This window comes from Thermobia domestica, chromosome 2 (genome assembly GCF_964235325.1).
Source record: "Thermobia domestica chromosome 2, izTheDome1.hap1.1, whole genome shotgun sequence".
Classification (NCBI taxonomy): Eukaryota; Metazoa; Arthropoda; class Insecta; order Zygentoma; family Lepismatidae; genus Thermobia; species Thermobia domestica.
This window is the reverse complement of record NC_137455.1, coordinates 140993083-141010004: the sequence shown is the minus strand read 5'-3', so window position 1 is coordinate 141010004 and position 16922 is coordinate 140993083.

Genomic DNA, 16922 nt, shown 5'->3' with positions numbered 1-16922 from the left:
TGAGAATTATTTTGGTAACACAGCACAATCGGGTTTTCTCATTAAGTGGTCTTCTGTAGACTCATGTTTATTAGTTTTAGTAACTTTTGCTTTTAGTTTGTATCCTTGAAGCCCGCTACATTTTTTTTTATCAGTTTTTACTTACACGTAACTTAATACGAACAAACAAGAGCAAGGGTGCGCAAATATACTTGGGCTCAGGAACGTAAACTACCTAAATATGGGCTTGACCAGAGCCATCATAATAGGTTATTTTCCTTCATTGGTACACTGGAAAAACATTTTTTTTTAGTTTAATTGCCAAATATCAGTGTACAATTATTTAAACTTAATTTTGTTATTGATATACATTTCCTTAGATTAAATTACATTATTTGCTATTTTTTTTTTTTTTTTACAAATTTACAGTAAATTTATAAGAAAATATTTTTTTATCGATAAAAATGTAATTTTACACCATTTCATATTAGTAATTCTACTTTATAGGTGTAAATTGATTTACATAGAGGCTTGTCAAACAGATTGCCACCGTATTTTGTTAATTAAACTTTTTTTTTTTTTTTTTTTTTTTTTTTTTTTTTTTTACAGTGTAGAGCCTATTACTACTGTATGGGTCTCTCAAGATAACACCTATATTTTTCGATGTTTACTATTAAAAATTACATTACAATGGAGAAGTGGGGAACAAGAATCTTGCCATGAAATTCTTTCCGATAGGTTGCTAAACAAATAAACAAAAAATCGGTAAATTATACTATGTTCCTTGATGCATATCTATTTCCTGTCCCAGAAATTTTTATTCATTAAGTTGCTATTACCGTTGATTCTCCTGTGCAAAATTTCCAATATTATATCCTCCATTTAAGAATAACATTGTTGGCTTAATTATACTTTTCAATGCATATAATTATACTTTTCAATGCAAGAAACATATTCCTTCACACTCGTGGTGTTGTCCTCGAATCTCAAATGTTTCACCCCAGACACCTTGATTTTATTTTATGTTCCTATCTTGGCAAACGTTACCTGACGCCTGATCAAGGAATTATGAGGCTCCCGAAATATCACTTGCTGTGGCAAAACAACATTAGACAATGAGATATTTTCAACAGGAGGCTCAGGAAGTTGGCACCGTTTGAAGATAATGGCAAATTACCCGTGTAAAATAGCTATAAATTATAGTTCATTGCCTCGTCACATATATCATACAAAGCTACAATGTTGCTCGTTGAAATTAAAATGTTAAATTTTAAGTAACTCAGTTTAATCTTGCAGAAAACCTAATTTTACATCAAGGGCATATGAGATTCACGCTAGTTTACCAACTACGTATATCAAAGTTATGCTTTTCTGCTTTTTGGTATACGATTCTGTTCATCTTTGCTATTATGTTTGTTTGTCTTTGCCTGAATCAAGGTTAGCAATCCATTTTCATCCACTTCTAATTTTCCATTCTTTTTACCTAAAAACAAGAAAGACAATTTTTAAAAATCAATGTACGCTTATCTGCGATGACAATACAACATTTCAGCAATTTGGACCAATGTTCTATACCAGTTTTCTGCAACTGAATTTTCTGTGACTTCACAGGCTTACTGCTGTCCTTGTCAGTATACAACATGTAGAAGGGATGAAGCTGGCAGCTAACCCAATATGAATGGAATATAATGTTGATGTGTAAATAAGAATATCGATACGTTAGTCGATTGTTTTGCAGGTATACTACTCGTGCATTAGAGGTCTGCAGGGGCCGGAATTTTTAGCCCGGGCCCGGCCCGGTCCGGCCCGTGAATTTATAATGTGAGGCCCGACCGAACTCAAAATATGTTTTAGTATTTAGGTCTGAGCCCGGCCCGAGGTCGTGTGATAATCAAATGAGCCCGAAATAAGCTCGAATTACAGAAACTAAATAATTAACGCAAAATTGTATTTTTATTTACAACAATTAGAGGTTTAGTTCCGCAGTTGTGCTTTAAAAGTTCTCCAGAAAGAACGGTGCAATATATATCGTTGTACAATATACTTACAAAGTTAGGTCCGAAAAGGCCCGAGGAATATGGTTGTATATTTGAAAATTTACGGCCCACGCCCGGCCCGAAGTGATATATATTTTGTAGGCCCAAGTCCGTCCCGTGGACCGGATTGGGCTTAGGCCTGCGGGCCCGGCCAATTAACCTGCTAAACTTTAATAAACAAACAAGCATGTAAGTGAAACAACAATAAATTTCAGCAATACCTTCTTCAAAGCTATTTATTTTTCTGATGGCATACATACGTTCTCTAAGAACATTCCCCGTGATTACAATTCGTAGGGATACAAGCTAGGGGACATTGCCAGTTGCCACCCAGGCGAGATTCTCGTTTGTCAACCCTGTGTCTACTGAATGTATTATTCAAGTATTTTCAAAATTGAAGAACAAATTTTGCATGTACAACGTCATGTTGAAAGAACCAATTTCTTAAAGTAATCAGTGGCAAATTGAATCATTCTCTGAATAACGCTGTATTGCACATTTTGCAATTTGAGTTACCAATGAAACCAAGGGTTGCCAACCGTTCGCCATTTTAATGGACGTTTCGCTTTTTGACCTCCATGTTCAGTGTAAGGTACAACCTCAAAACCGGACGTTAAATGTCCGGTATTTTTTCTTCTTACTAGTCCTGTTCTTTTTTTCTGTTCACATTATTTTCGAGTGACGAAAAGAATCGTTTGTCAATGAGCATGGTTAAAGCAGATTTTATAATTCGCTTTGATATCGACCTGTCGTGCGTGGAATTTGCTGAAGAGTTGAACGCCGGAAAATTTACCGAATTGTCAAAACTGCTAAAGGTCAATACAAGTACATTTTCAAGAGAGCAGCTAGCACTGTTTCATCGTCAGCTACATCTTCCAATTAAATAATGCATCTAGGTCCAGAAAAAGTATGCACGCATTATGAGACATTACCAGTTTTAGCGAAGCTGGGAAAACTTAGTTTTCAAATATATTTTGTGCATACCATAATTATATTGCCAATTGTATTTGCTTTTCTGTTTTAAATACGATGTATTGTTGATGGTAGACTCCAGAAATTCCATGTGCCGACTCAACCAAAATTAGAATAAGTAAGTTTAATAAATACTTCAAAAATAACTAAAGTCATTAAATTCGAACTCCAATTTTATCTGAAGTACCCACTTTCAAATTGTTCACATTTTTGACGAGGATGATGTTACAATCTTAAAAGTATACATACTCCAGGAGAATGTCCTGTATTTTTATTTTCAAAAGTTACCAACCCTAGGACATATCGAATGGATAATTTCTCTATTGGTCAAGATATGGCAAACTCTGCCCGGAGGACTGCTGTCAATACAGGTATACTTCAATTTTTGTCGTTTTTCTCGGTTTCATTGACAACGTTATTCGGGGAAATGCTTCAATTGTAGGTCATAAAATTCCTCAATATACCCATTACCAAATGTATTTTTGTGTTGTTCACACAAGGGGCCACCTTCAACATATAACATAAAATTTATTATTTTAAACTTATAAATGGGTCTGTCCGTCAGCATACTGCTGAAATGATCAATTGCAAGATCAAGGCAGCGACTACAGACACCGTAATTTACGCCTTTCTTGAGCCACGTCTCGAAATCAAAACACTACAAAACGAAGATATAGGCCTACAAACAACGTACAGTATTTTGTAGTCACAATTATGTGACAAAGTAAAAGGAAAAACTTGAATTCCTGCAGTAAATTTGTGCAACCCAACCCAGTAGGACACGGCAATATCCTATTAGCTATACAATCCATCAGCAAATTAAATCCTTGGAAGCTTTAAGAAAAGTAATTTCATTGTGCGCCGCACAAGACATGCTGGGGTGCCATTGGTGGCTGGTACTCACTAATATGACAAAGATTGTTCAAACAAACAACGTAATGATACTCCGTCCTCTTCCAGTTCTGAACCAAATTTTCAAGAAACGAAATGAAATTTCTAGTTTACATTACGTCCTTTATGCTGACATCCTCACTATGGCTCAATCAATCAATCAATCAATTATGCACCGAGACTAAGAGAGATGGTGTTGATAATGAATGAAATGAAGAAAGTGAGAGGGAAGAGGAGAACCCCGAGAAAACTCACGCATACAGTGTTTGTCCACCACAAAGCAAGCCTAATTGGCACGATCTGGGATTGAACTAGAGGATCCCCACCCACCAGAAGTGAGCGCCAAGTTCCCACGGAATCGTATGTTTTCTACTCCTGAAGTTCAAAGCTTCTTCCATGTTTTCCAGTGGGAATCTCGTATGCACGTGCCAAACAGCAAATGTCAGCAGCATACGTCACGCATCAGTTATTCAAGCGTCACCTGTAGGCAGAGAAGAGCTGAATCATGCGTTGAAAAAAAAAAAAAAGCATGCTTTAATGTCATAATATTTATTATATCCATAATATTTATCATGTAAAGATTAGTCTACATACTCATTTTTAGACTGAAATGGTATCTTCCGTCAACAAGTCTTGTAGGGGAAAAACAAATTGAGGATAGTGAAATCGCTTCGGAGAATTTAACAAAAATAAAGTTTAGGTAGAAGTTCTTGCTTCGGATCGAGACGAGATTTCTTTCTTAGCTGAGGCAGAAGGAATGAATCAATCTTCAATACTATATAAGTAAGAACTGCAGCTCGTGAAATTACCATATATTGTACTTTGTATAGTATATTTTGAGTGTTATGTCTACTATATGAGTGTTCTACTATATGAGAGGATAAATTGCATTGCTATGATATGAATAATGAAGAGCTGGATTCGAACTCATGATAGCCAACTTACGATTATCACCCTAAGCACTTAGATTGAACAACAATAACCAGCTTCTCGGATTAGTTATGACAATTGAGGCGATTTATAATTAATACAAAGAAGGTTTGTTTCAGTCAGAGCCTCTAATTTAATTACAATATACGCAGTGGCGGGGAAGCGTCCCTCTTCCCATTGTAGAATTAAACAACTAGCAATGTAGTGTAAAAATTTACGTAAATTTTGATCCACCAGAAGAAAAAGTTATTTGCTGCATACATTTTGATTGTATATCATTTATTTCAATATACAGGGTGTCTCAAAAGTTCCCTGACATAGGGAACTCTGTTACTACCAGTTACACCAAAATGTAAGAGGGGAAACCGTCTCCAAATATGATGTTTTCAATCTAAAGTTAAGGAATTTTTTAAATCGGACGAGCCGTTTGGGATGTACACTCTTTATGCACCCAATGTTAATTGAAAGTGCAGCATTGTCATTTACCTGGACCCACAACATAAGTGAATGAAGTTACTGTCTTTTACGCTAAGGTGTCGATGGCCAGCCCCCATTTCAACCAGTAACTCCAGACCCCCCGAAATCCTGACTTTTCTGTAAATTTAACATAATTTTAGGGGTGATTTTGCAAATTTTAATACAGTTTATCCTAATATTGAAGTCAGATTTTTCCCCCTGAAATAAATTCCTGCGTACGTCTCTGCCTTTAATGAACTTTAAAATGTAATATTTCGTACTTCAAATACGACTATTATGATGCATGTAATGCTTATAGCCAATAGCAATGGAGCTGAGTGAAGAAACAAGACATTTAGTACGTTTATACTTTGTTGTAATTAAATCGTATTTTACTTTCCAAGCTTCACTTAATCATTATATTTTCTTTTTTGGTCACTTTCGAACCAAATATTTTGTCGAAGTCTTAATAGTTATAATTTACGCAACGAAACATGTTTCTTAAAGATTCTTTTAAAATGTGTAATTGTAAATGCGTAATTTTACTGTGTGGCAATTGTATTCCTTTGCATACTGTATACGGTGTATAAGCAGTATATTTCGTTGATCATGTCCATACACATTCTCCATTTCCTACATTGAAACTATACGTATCTCTTAACCATTTTCTTCTTCGTAGGAAGATGTTCGTGGTTGTTACACAAATGTTTTGCATATATATAATGTTTTACAAATGTTAATTGAAAATACAGCGTTGCCACGCCTATATCCAAAACAAAACTCGATCCTGGAATGTTTGGCGACTAAGCCCGTGGTCGCCGTCTAGTGAAGATCTCTAGAAATAAATGCAACAGGAATAATTATAATAATTATTTAGAAAATGTACAATAATTTCAAATATTATGTTGAGATTTAAGCTGAAAGAGAGAATTTAATGAATTTACTTGCGTAAGCATTAGAAAATTAAAAAAAAAAACATAAATATTATTGGAGTAATTAAGAGAATTACAGAAGTCTCAACCAGTACAAGTTTGAGTTCTTATAGAAGAACATTTGTCTATAATTAAGGTTGTGTACAGTTGCTGTAATACAATAAATCTATAATAAGAAACGTAATAGAAGGAAACCATATGCTTAAGGAAGCTCTACATAAGAGAACAAATTATTTGATTTCTAGAATTAGTTCTCAATAATGTTATGCCACTCCTATATAAAGGTAACCAAGAAAGTACTGTCGCTTTTTCACCCACCACTTTCGAATATCGATATGTCACCTAAGACGTATTTGGAAGGTCAAAAATAGTCCCCATCAACATGGACGACCTTCTGCCAACGTTCTGGAAGGCCATGGATTCCATCACGGTAGGACATGGTGGGCCGTGAAGCGAAGAAGGTATCAAGTGCATTTTGCATCACTACTAGGGATTTTAACTGGCATCCTCCAAGGTGATTGTCCAAGGAATAGAATAGATGATAATCGTACGCTGCAATGTCCGGAGAGTATGGAGGATGAAATAGTGTTTCCCATCCAAGGCGCAGAATGGTGTCGCGGGTCATCCTAGCGACGCAGGGCTTAGCGTTGTTCTGTAACAGGAGGACCCCTTTACAATTCAAAAGTACTGGCTTCAGAGTTTTGAGTTTTTCTTGAACAGGGTTCAACTGCTGACAGTACACAGTCGCATTGATGATCTGACCAGATGGTAGCAGTTCCCGATTCCCGATGTCGCGAGCAGTCCACTAAACACACAGGAGGACCTTCTTCTGATGCAGTGCTGGTTTCGGCTGTTTTAGAACGAGTTTATGGGATACTAACCAATGATGACGGCGTCGTATAGCTTCGTACAGGTCCCACTTCTCATCACATGTCAACAACCTGTCTAGAAATGGCTCCTTCCTCAAATGAGACAGCAAAAGAAACACAGGTGTTTGCTCGCGTTGCCTTTTGACCCGGAGTCAAATCATGTGGGATCCATCGACCCAACTTATAGTGCTTCCCAAGTTGATGGAGGTGCTGCCGAATGGTTTTTCCACTCACACTGAATTGCAGTCCCAGTTCCTCACATGTCTGGTCACTGTTCGTCCCAATTGCTGCCTGAAGATCTTCATTTTGTACATGTGTTGGTCTTCTGACAAGTAGTGTGTCTTCGAGTGTTTCTTCACCGTCCTTAAACTTCTTAAACTACCACTGCACTGTCCACGTAGTCACGACACCCTCACCAAAGACCTGGCATATCTTGTGGCCCGCTGCAGCTAAGTTTGATCCCAGTTTGAACTCATACAGCATACACGCTCTTATGTGGAGGTCCCATGTTCAATCTGTCCTTACGCAAGTTCACGGTGTAACTGAACTGCCACAATCAGGTAGTGTATTGGATATACAAACACCAACAACTAACCTTCGCCTATCTCCATTCGCATTCAATTTAAGGTGTGAGGGTCAATTGAACACATACCTCCACAAAAAGCGACAGAACTTTCTTGGTTACCTTTATATCTCGAAAAACATAAAGAAAGTTTTGATGTCTTTAATGCATCACTCAGTCTTCTTCATCACATTGTTCATTAACTGATATTGAATTTTTATACTCGCTTAGACAATACACATTGGAGTGCACAAGAAACCGCGATACTTACATTTGCATTTCACTCTCAAGTTTCTGACAGCTACACATGGTAAACTCTAAACAAGCCTTGCACCTTAAAGTGTTTTCAAAACTACTGTCAGAGTTTGGTCCTCCAAGTACCATTCGGAGTCTTCTGGCCATGGTAGATCTATCTCGCACTTATCAGCATTTCCGAAATTGCTGTTTGGTAATAGGATCTGTTTATATGTTATTTCAGAGCATCACTAGTTGAAGGTAATTTCTCCAGGCTGTATTTTCCTAAAAGTAGAAGCCTAGCTTCATCACAGATCTTTGCATTAACCTTAGGAGCTTTGTGAAAAACTGTTTTGCAGATTCAATAATGTTTACTGATAAAGGAATCAGTCCTAAGCGTATTCGATATTTAATTGATACCACTGAGTACTCCTATTATTACCAGAGAGTGTGATATTTGTTGATTGTTTAGTAGATTTATCCAAGTAGCTAGTTTTTACTTTTACTTTATATTCTTGATGTTTACGTAACATAAATGATGATTTATTTTTTAAAGACATCCCTTTTGCTGATCTTGCTTAATTGCTCATTATACAAAATTTCAAGCACCTCTCTTTCAAGTACTCCCCTCTACGGTTAATATACCGTTGCCACTGTTTCTTCCAATTGGAACGCATGCTGGATTCTTTTTTTTTTTTTTTTATGGCATGCAGTACTCTCGTTACATTTTCCTGAATTTCCTCTGTAGACTAAGTACGAGGCTCGTTCTATGTGCTTTAAAGTTTGAGATGAAAAAAAAAAAAAAAAGCCTGCCGGGACCAAGTTTAGAGAACATAAGGTGCGTGAGGTACAACGGAAGTGCGATGTTTTGCCAGATAATTTGCAAGTTTTACGCTCAGGATTTGATGGCAAGCTTCTATACTTATACCAACGTCTTCAGCAACTTCACAAACAGTTAAAGACAATTTGCACTAATTACAGCGGACACAATTTCAGCATGTTCGTCATCTATTGATGTGTGGAAGGTTTTCCAGCAGGGTGGAAAAAAATCAAGATTTTTTAAATAAAAATCATTTTTGTTGATTTTTTTGATTTAAATCGATTTTTTTGATTTAAATCAAATCTTTCTCCTCGTATAATACAAGTCGCGAACTGGAGAAAAAACATTAGGAATTAATATTAAATGCCAATTATGCCATTTAAGTGAAAGTATTTTGGTTTAATTTCGAATTAATCCTCAATCGTTAACCTATTTCAATCCGAAACAATATTTCTTAAGCATTAAGGAAAAAACGTACAGCAACGTTTATCAACATGACATTTTTCTTTTCACGAAAGTTCCTGATATTTGGCAGGAGTATATTTTTAAAAAATGGAAACTAGCCAGCGGCACGAAATACATGTAAAGTACATAAATTTCGCCTAAAATTAACTAATTAACTCTATGGCCTATGGAACCCGGAGGTTCAATGCCGCGTTCACGAAAACTCTCCACTGACTTCTATCCTTAGCAACTGCATCCATTTTCTATTTTGTATTCCTATTTCTGCGAGATTCATCTTAATATTGTCCTCCCATCTGCGCCTAGATCTTCCTAATGGTCGTTTTCCGATTGGTCTTCCACTTAAGAATTTGAAAATGTTCCTAATTTCTTCCATCCTGGCTACATGACCTGCACACCTGAGTCTCCTAGACTTGATGACCCTAGCAATGTTTGGTAAACCGTATAAACTATGTAGTTCCTCGTGATGAAGTTTCCCCCATTCCCGCTCCTCTTGGATCTGAATATTTGTCTCAGGATCTTGTTCTCAAATACTTTCAGTCTACGTTGTTCCCTCATAGTAAGCGACCATGTTTCGCAACCATATAGAAGCAGGCTGTCTACCAGTCAGGGAAAAATCTTTCCCAGGCTGTGACGGGTGAAGGGATGCCACTAAAATAGTCATAAATTACAGGTGAATGAATTGGTTCGTGTGTACGTTTGTAGAATATTGTATAAGAATATAAAGAATGGTGAAAACACAGTTCACTTTAAATATAAGTTGGGGGCGCGGTGGCTCATTGGTAGAGCGTTCACCTCCGGGGCTTGGGTTCCCTGGTTCGATCCCAGCTCGCGCCGTGTGACTTTGTGGTGGACAAACACCGTGGTCGTGGGTTTTCTCGGGATTCTTCCGTTTCCTCCCACTTTCTTCATTTCATCACCGTCTCCTTTAGCCTAACCGGCATAACTGTGAGACGTAAAACTGAAAGATTTCATGTTAATGATTTAAATATAAGTTACTTTTCATGAGTTACTATGAAAAAAAAGAATGACAGAGTCAGGGAAAATTAGGGAATTTAATTATGCTTGCTTGCTTACTAGACACCCTGAGAACAACAGGCGTATATATTTTAATCTTCAAATTCCTGGACAGAATTCGTGACGACAAGAGATTCTGAACTGAATAACAACACGAATTTCCTGCTTTTAGTCGACATTTAATTTCTTCGTAAATATCGTTTTCGTCTGTTAATATTGATCCTAGATATTTGAAAGAATCCACTTTATCAAAAGTATTATTCGATATTTTAACGCATCCAAAATTTGCCCTATTACGATACCGAGGAACTTCTATGCTATGTATTTAGTACATAAATTTCACCTAAAGTTGTAATTTTCTTTTCTTTACTTTTTCTTTTTTTCTTTTTTTTTTTTTTGTTTCGGAAAGGGGATCGGGCCCCTCTAAAAACGCCCCTATTATCTGGAAAGAAACAAATAGACACATACACATAAAAGAATTTTCGTCTTAAATGTCGATGTGATTTCTCCGTTGGAATAGTTAACGATTTAAAAATGAAATGAAATCTTTGAGTTTTACGTCCCACGGTTATGCCGGTTAGGCTAAAGGAGACGGTGATGATGAGTAATGAATGAAATGGTGGAATGAAGAAAGTGGGAGGAAACGGGAGAACCCCGAGAAAACCCACGCACACGGTGTTTGTCCACCACAAAGTTCACTTGGCGGGGGCTGGGATCGAACCCGGGACCCCGAGCACCAGAGGTGAACGCTCTACCACTGAGCCACCGCGGCCCAGTTAACGATTTAAAAACCCTATGTTACGAAGAGAAGAAAGCAAAATTCTCCCGTTACCCGTTCAACACGGGATTTTTCCTAATCATCCTCTGCATGATACTCGTTTTCATACTGTGCTGTGCATACATTTGAGTCTCATTGTATTATGATTATTATCTTCTATAATCGAAATAATAGAATAGAAACGGGATTTTACTTATTTTCACTTTAAATTAATTTATTTCGGAATTTGATTTAAATCAACGATTTTTATTTAAAAAATCAAGTGATTTAAATCTTGATTAAAATCGTGATTTAAATCAGACTGATTTAAATCAATCCACCCTGTTTTCCAGTCCTTGAATCTTCTCCCTCCACAAAACGCTTAAACTAATCAAAAATACCATACATTTGGCTCATGCAGTCGTCCTCCTATGCTTGGTTAAGGATTTGGAATGTTTGCTTGAAAGTTTTGGCCAGTTTTATGCAAAATTTCAGACAGACGCGCTGTTACTCCATCTCATTCATTGTTGTTTTTTAACTAATCTAACGAGCAACATATGCATATCACTCAATGTGTTGTTGTTTGATAACTAATACATAGACCGAAACCCAATAAAAAGCGATGTTTTACCAAAATATGCCGCTATGTGCGCACAGTAACCAGAGCACGCCACCTGTAGGTGTTAGCATGCTATTTAAAAAATTCGGTATTTTGTTGAACACAGCTCGTATATATAAAAATTATTATTAATTAGCATTATCTCTTCCTTTATGTAGTTTCTTATTTATTTCATATTCTACTTATTTCTCTCTATTTTTCATCGTTGATCAAATGATTGCTGATAATATATATGTGATTGAAATTTTAATTTCAATCATTGAATATAACAACATCAGAGAATTGATGATATAAGACCGGGATGAACCTAAGATTTAGAATAGATGATGCTATCCTATTTTAGGGGGCACACATTTATAAAACTTACGGATGAAACATGACTTTTGATTTCGATTTAGGAGCATATAGGTAATTCGAATTAGTGAAAAAACGGAAATTTTGGACAGGGCCGTACTGTAACTCAGAGACCCGCCAGGAAGGTACTTTCTAGAGGGCCCATTCACATATACGTACTATTTTGGGTTTAAAAAAACAGTTTTTTACCGTTTTTTCCGAGCTTGGCAAAAAACGTAGAAATTGGGAAAAATTGAAATTTTCGAATATTTTACTACGTTATGCTTTTAAAATGAAAGCTATTTTACATTTACTAGTTTACAGTTAAGATCATTGAGTACTTACATTTCTTGTATTAAAATAGGGAAACTTTGTGGCAACAAGCACTACTCCTTTAAAGTTAGCACCGTGATAGAATGGAGTTATAGCTACAAACGATACTAAAATACAATCCTAGTTAGATTAATTAATATAGACGCATTTAAATTATCTTAAGCAAACTGATGAAGTTCCCTCTTCATGGCAAGGAAGTGTTAAAATAACGGGGCTAGAATAATTTTAGTTAGTACCGGTAGCGTAAGACGGGGTTACTTTGCACATCAGGGGTTACTTTGGACAAAATATGAAAAGAGTTCCACAGTCCTCTGTCCGGTAAAATCATGAACTGTAAAGAGAAAGTATCAGCTGCCACCGTAAAATAGAACATCTAACTGTTTTTTTTTTTTTTTTTTTTTTTTTTTTTTTGCTATAATGGCGGTTAACATCAGTTCTAATAATTACCTGGAGGGTTTGTTGTTGTAGAGGTATGGAAACCCGTCACTGTAAAAGGCGACAAAATTTTAAAAATATCACGTACAAGAATTTTCGTCAAAGTTAAGTCAGTTTCGTAGAATACTACAGTGTATAATGGGACTTTGAAACAATAGTTGAAATTGAAGTGTGAAACGTTTTAAAGTCATAAAAAAGATAAAACTGGGAGAAGGCGGTTTTAGCCTCTAATCGGGGTTACTTTGGACCGGTCGAAAGTGACCCCTTAGATAGGAAATTATTACTGCTGGTATCTCCTGACTTCTAATTTTAGGTAAATTTCTTATTTAGGTAGATGCCGGAATGGACTTCTTGTTGGAAAATATAAATTACGAACAGTATCGGATCCAGAAAACCAGTTTGAGAGGGGCTTCACTCATAAAAGCTTATTTTTTATTAGAAATCATTAGACTTTTTGGGAGGCTTGAACCTTTTACGCATAGGAATGACTAACATTAGACTTAAAAAAAAAAGAAAAGAAAGAAAAAAAGTAATAATCCAATTTGGGTGGGCTTCAGCGTGAAAGTCCCAAACCCCGTAAATATTCCAGTGATTACGTTTGGGATTATATTCTCGGACATAAAAAGCAACCAAGACAAATCAGTTAACGGGGACTTTTTTCTGTTCTGGGTTGGCATTTTCGTAGGGCATATGCTAAACTATCAGAATGTGGTTCCTGTGCCGGTACCAGAAAATACATAATTTTCTTTACAAATATCGATAATTCATATTAGGTACTGGTACCAGTACTAATATTCTAATATCAATATTTGTAGACTGCATGCACTTTTCTGTAGGAAGTGAAATGTATAAATATTGAAGGGAAAACAATGCACAGAAACATTATGTTCGCATGTTGTGTAAGGTATCCCCACCTATGGGGCTATTTTGCACCAAAGTTTATATTCAGTAACTATGGTCATACTAAATGCTTACTAATGCACTTGCACAAATGTTTTCCTCATATATCTAGGTATTATATGTTTAAAATACAGCGTTCTAAATCGTTACGTTTGTTACATACGATTTCCTTTAAAATTCCTTAATTCTTGTGCAAAGTAACCCTTCTTACGGTATGTTAAAATCATATATATATATATATATATATATATATATATATATATATATATATATATATATATATATATATATATATATATATTTGGTCTAGGAATTAATTCGTGCGGGTGGACAAGAGATGGCGCAACGAACGGAGCGTCCCACAGTTCCGTGTATCCACACATGTGTTGCAAACCCCTGTCATCGCGTATCGTTCGTAGTATAGGGCAGTGGATTAAAGCGTCAACAACACCAGTTTGTAGTTAAGTGAACATGGCGCAATTTGTGCCTGATAAAGTGTTTTTGCGGGGTGTCCTGCTGCATTACTTTAACATGCAGAAAAGTGCGACTGAAAGTCATCGTATTTTGGTGGAAGTGTATGGTGACCATGCTCTAGCTGAGCGAACGTGTCAGAAGTGGTTTGCACGGTTTAGAAGTGGTGATTTCGGCTTGGCAGACCAAGAGCGAGCTGGACAGCCAAAAAAATTTCAAGACGAAGAATTGACAGCATTGCTCGAGCAGGATTCGTGTCAAACGCAGGAACAACTTGCAGCAGCATTAGGCGTTGATCAAACAACAGTCTCTAAACGCTTGAAAGCCATGGGAATGATTCAAAAGATGTCACATTGGGTTCCACATGAATTGAAAGACAGAGACGTTGAAAGACGAAAAACCATTTGCGAATTGCTGCTTCAACGACAGAGCAGAAAGGGGTTTCTGCATCGAATTATTACGGGTGATGAGAAGTGGATCCATTACGAGAACCCTAAACGAAAAAAGGCCTGGGTGAAACCAGGTGAACCAGGTCCATCACAACCAAAACGAGATATTCACTGTGCAAAGGTTATGCTGTTCATATGGTGGGATATGAAAGGTGTGGTGTACTATGAGCTGCTGCAACCGGGTGAAACTATGAATGGAGAACGTTATCGACGACAATTAATGCGTTTGAAGCAAGCTCTGGCCAGAACACGACCAGAATGGGAGAACAGACATGATAAACTTATTGTTCAACATGATAACGCTCGCCCACATGTCGCAAAACCGATCAAAACCTATTTAGAAAATGTCGGATGGGAAGTTTTACCCCACCCGCCGTATTCACCAGACGTTGCTCCTTCGGACTACTACTTGTTCGATTGCATGAACAACGATTTGATTGGACAGCGGTTTACTTCTTCAGAAGATATCGAAACATGGGTCTCTGACTGGATCGCTTCCAAGGATGAGGACTTCTTTCGCCACGGAATCCGTACATTGCCTGACAGATGGGCGAAAGTGGTGGCTAGCGATGGACAATATTTTTATTAAGGTATTTATGTATTTTGTGTTTGTACTACATCTTCAATGTGTGCGTACCAACCGCACGAATTAATTCCTAGCTCATACTCTAAGATCATTTGTGGTGATTGATTTGACCTTGAGCTTTAGAAATCTGATAGCTAACCTTATTGAATCTTATGACTCATAATCTTAAGGGAATACATGCTACAACCCTGATATTTAGTCACAAGGTGATGTAATCTGACACTGGCAAAGTTATTGTTGATACAATTTGATTGGTTGATCACTATCTTTCGTGCAATCTGATTAGGTGATCACTATCTTTCGTGCAATGTGTTTGGTAGATGATTTTCAAATCTTTGTTGCATTCAGTTTTGTTTTGTTTAACATTTAAAAAGTTCTTGAAATTTTTGTTTGAATTTTTTTGTTTGAAACTTTGCTTTGACATTTTTTCGTTTGATATTTTTAGTTTGAAAATTTTTGTTTCGAAATTTGTTTGAAATTTTGTTTCGAAATTTTTGTTTGGAAAATTTTGGTTTCAAATTTTTAAGTTTGTGCATTCATTAGTGAAGAACCGGAACTGCTTAGAAGAAAATTTTGAAACAAAAATGTTCAAACAAAAAATTTTTAAACAGAAAAAATCGTACAATTTTTTAAAACTAAAATTTCAAACAAAAAAATTCAGTTTTGAAACAAAAAGAAATTAAAAATTTCAAACGAAAAAATTTCAAAGAAAATTTTGAAACAAAAATTTCAAAACAAAAAATATTACAAACAAAAAGTTTCAAACAAACGTTCCTCAAACAAAAAATTTTCAAACAAAAATTTTTCAAACAAAAATTTTGAAACAAAAATTTTCAAACTAAAAATTTCAAACGAAAAAATTTCAAACCAAAGTTTCAAACAAAAAATTTTGAAACAAAAATTTCAAAAAAATTTTCAAACAAATTTCGAAACAAAAATTTTCAAACTAAAAATATCAAACGAAAAAATGTCAAAGCAAAGTTTCAAACAAAAAATTCAAACAAAAATTTCAAAAACTTTTTAAATGTTAAACAAAACAAAACTGAATGCAGCAAAGATTTGAAAATCATCAACCAATCAGATTGCACGAAAGATAGCGATCACCCAATCAGATTGCACAAAAGATAGTGATCAACCAATCAAATTGCATCAACAATAACTTTGCCAGTGTCAGATTACATCACATTGTGACTAAATATCCGGGTTGTAGCATGTATTCCCTTAAGACTATGAGTCATAAGATTCAATAAGGTTAGCTATCAGATTTCTAAAGCTCAAGGTCAAATCAATCACTATAAATGATCTTAGAGTATGAGCTGTGACTAAAGTTCAGAGTATTCTTTCAAATTTCGCGCCTTATGTTAAAGTTCTGTTTATCACAATTCCCAAATTTAAAGAATACTTCTCTCGATATACCTAAGTCTTAGAATTATATGTTCAATATGTTCAATAAGGTCAATAATGTTCGTCAATTGTTTACCTGAGTAGAACCAACTGTTTTCTACAAGTGTGTACTCAAACTTAAGAAGTACCACAACAAAGGAAATGAATCCCTGTACACTACCTCGTCAAGGTCAATCACGTGGTACATCGTATTGCTTACGTTTATATTTGGTCCATAGGCTGGAATAATCAAAACCAATGACGCAATTTCATTTGACAATTCTCAAATTATCCTACAAAGTTTAAATGTACCAATGTCCTGGACTCCTAATCCCATCATAGGTCAATAACTGATCACCTGATCATACTAATATTTGACAATGATTTACCCAATGAATGAGATACTATACAATTTTAAGAACAATTACCAATTATTGATATGACAATAAGAAATGTACCCCTCCCAAAATTTAAGATTGGTACACATATACACCTC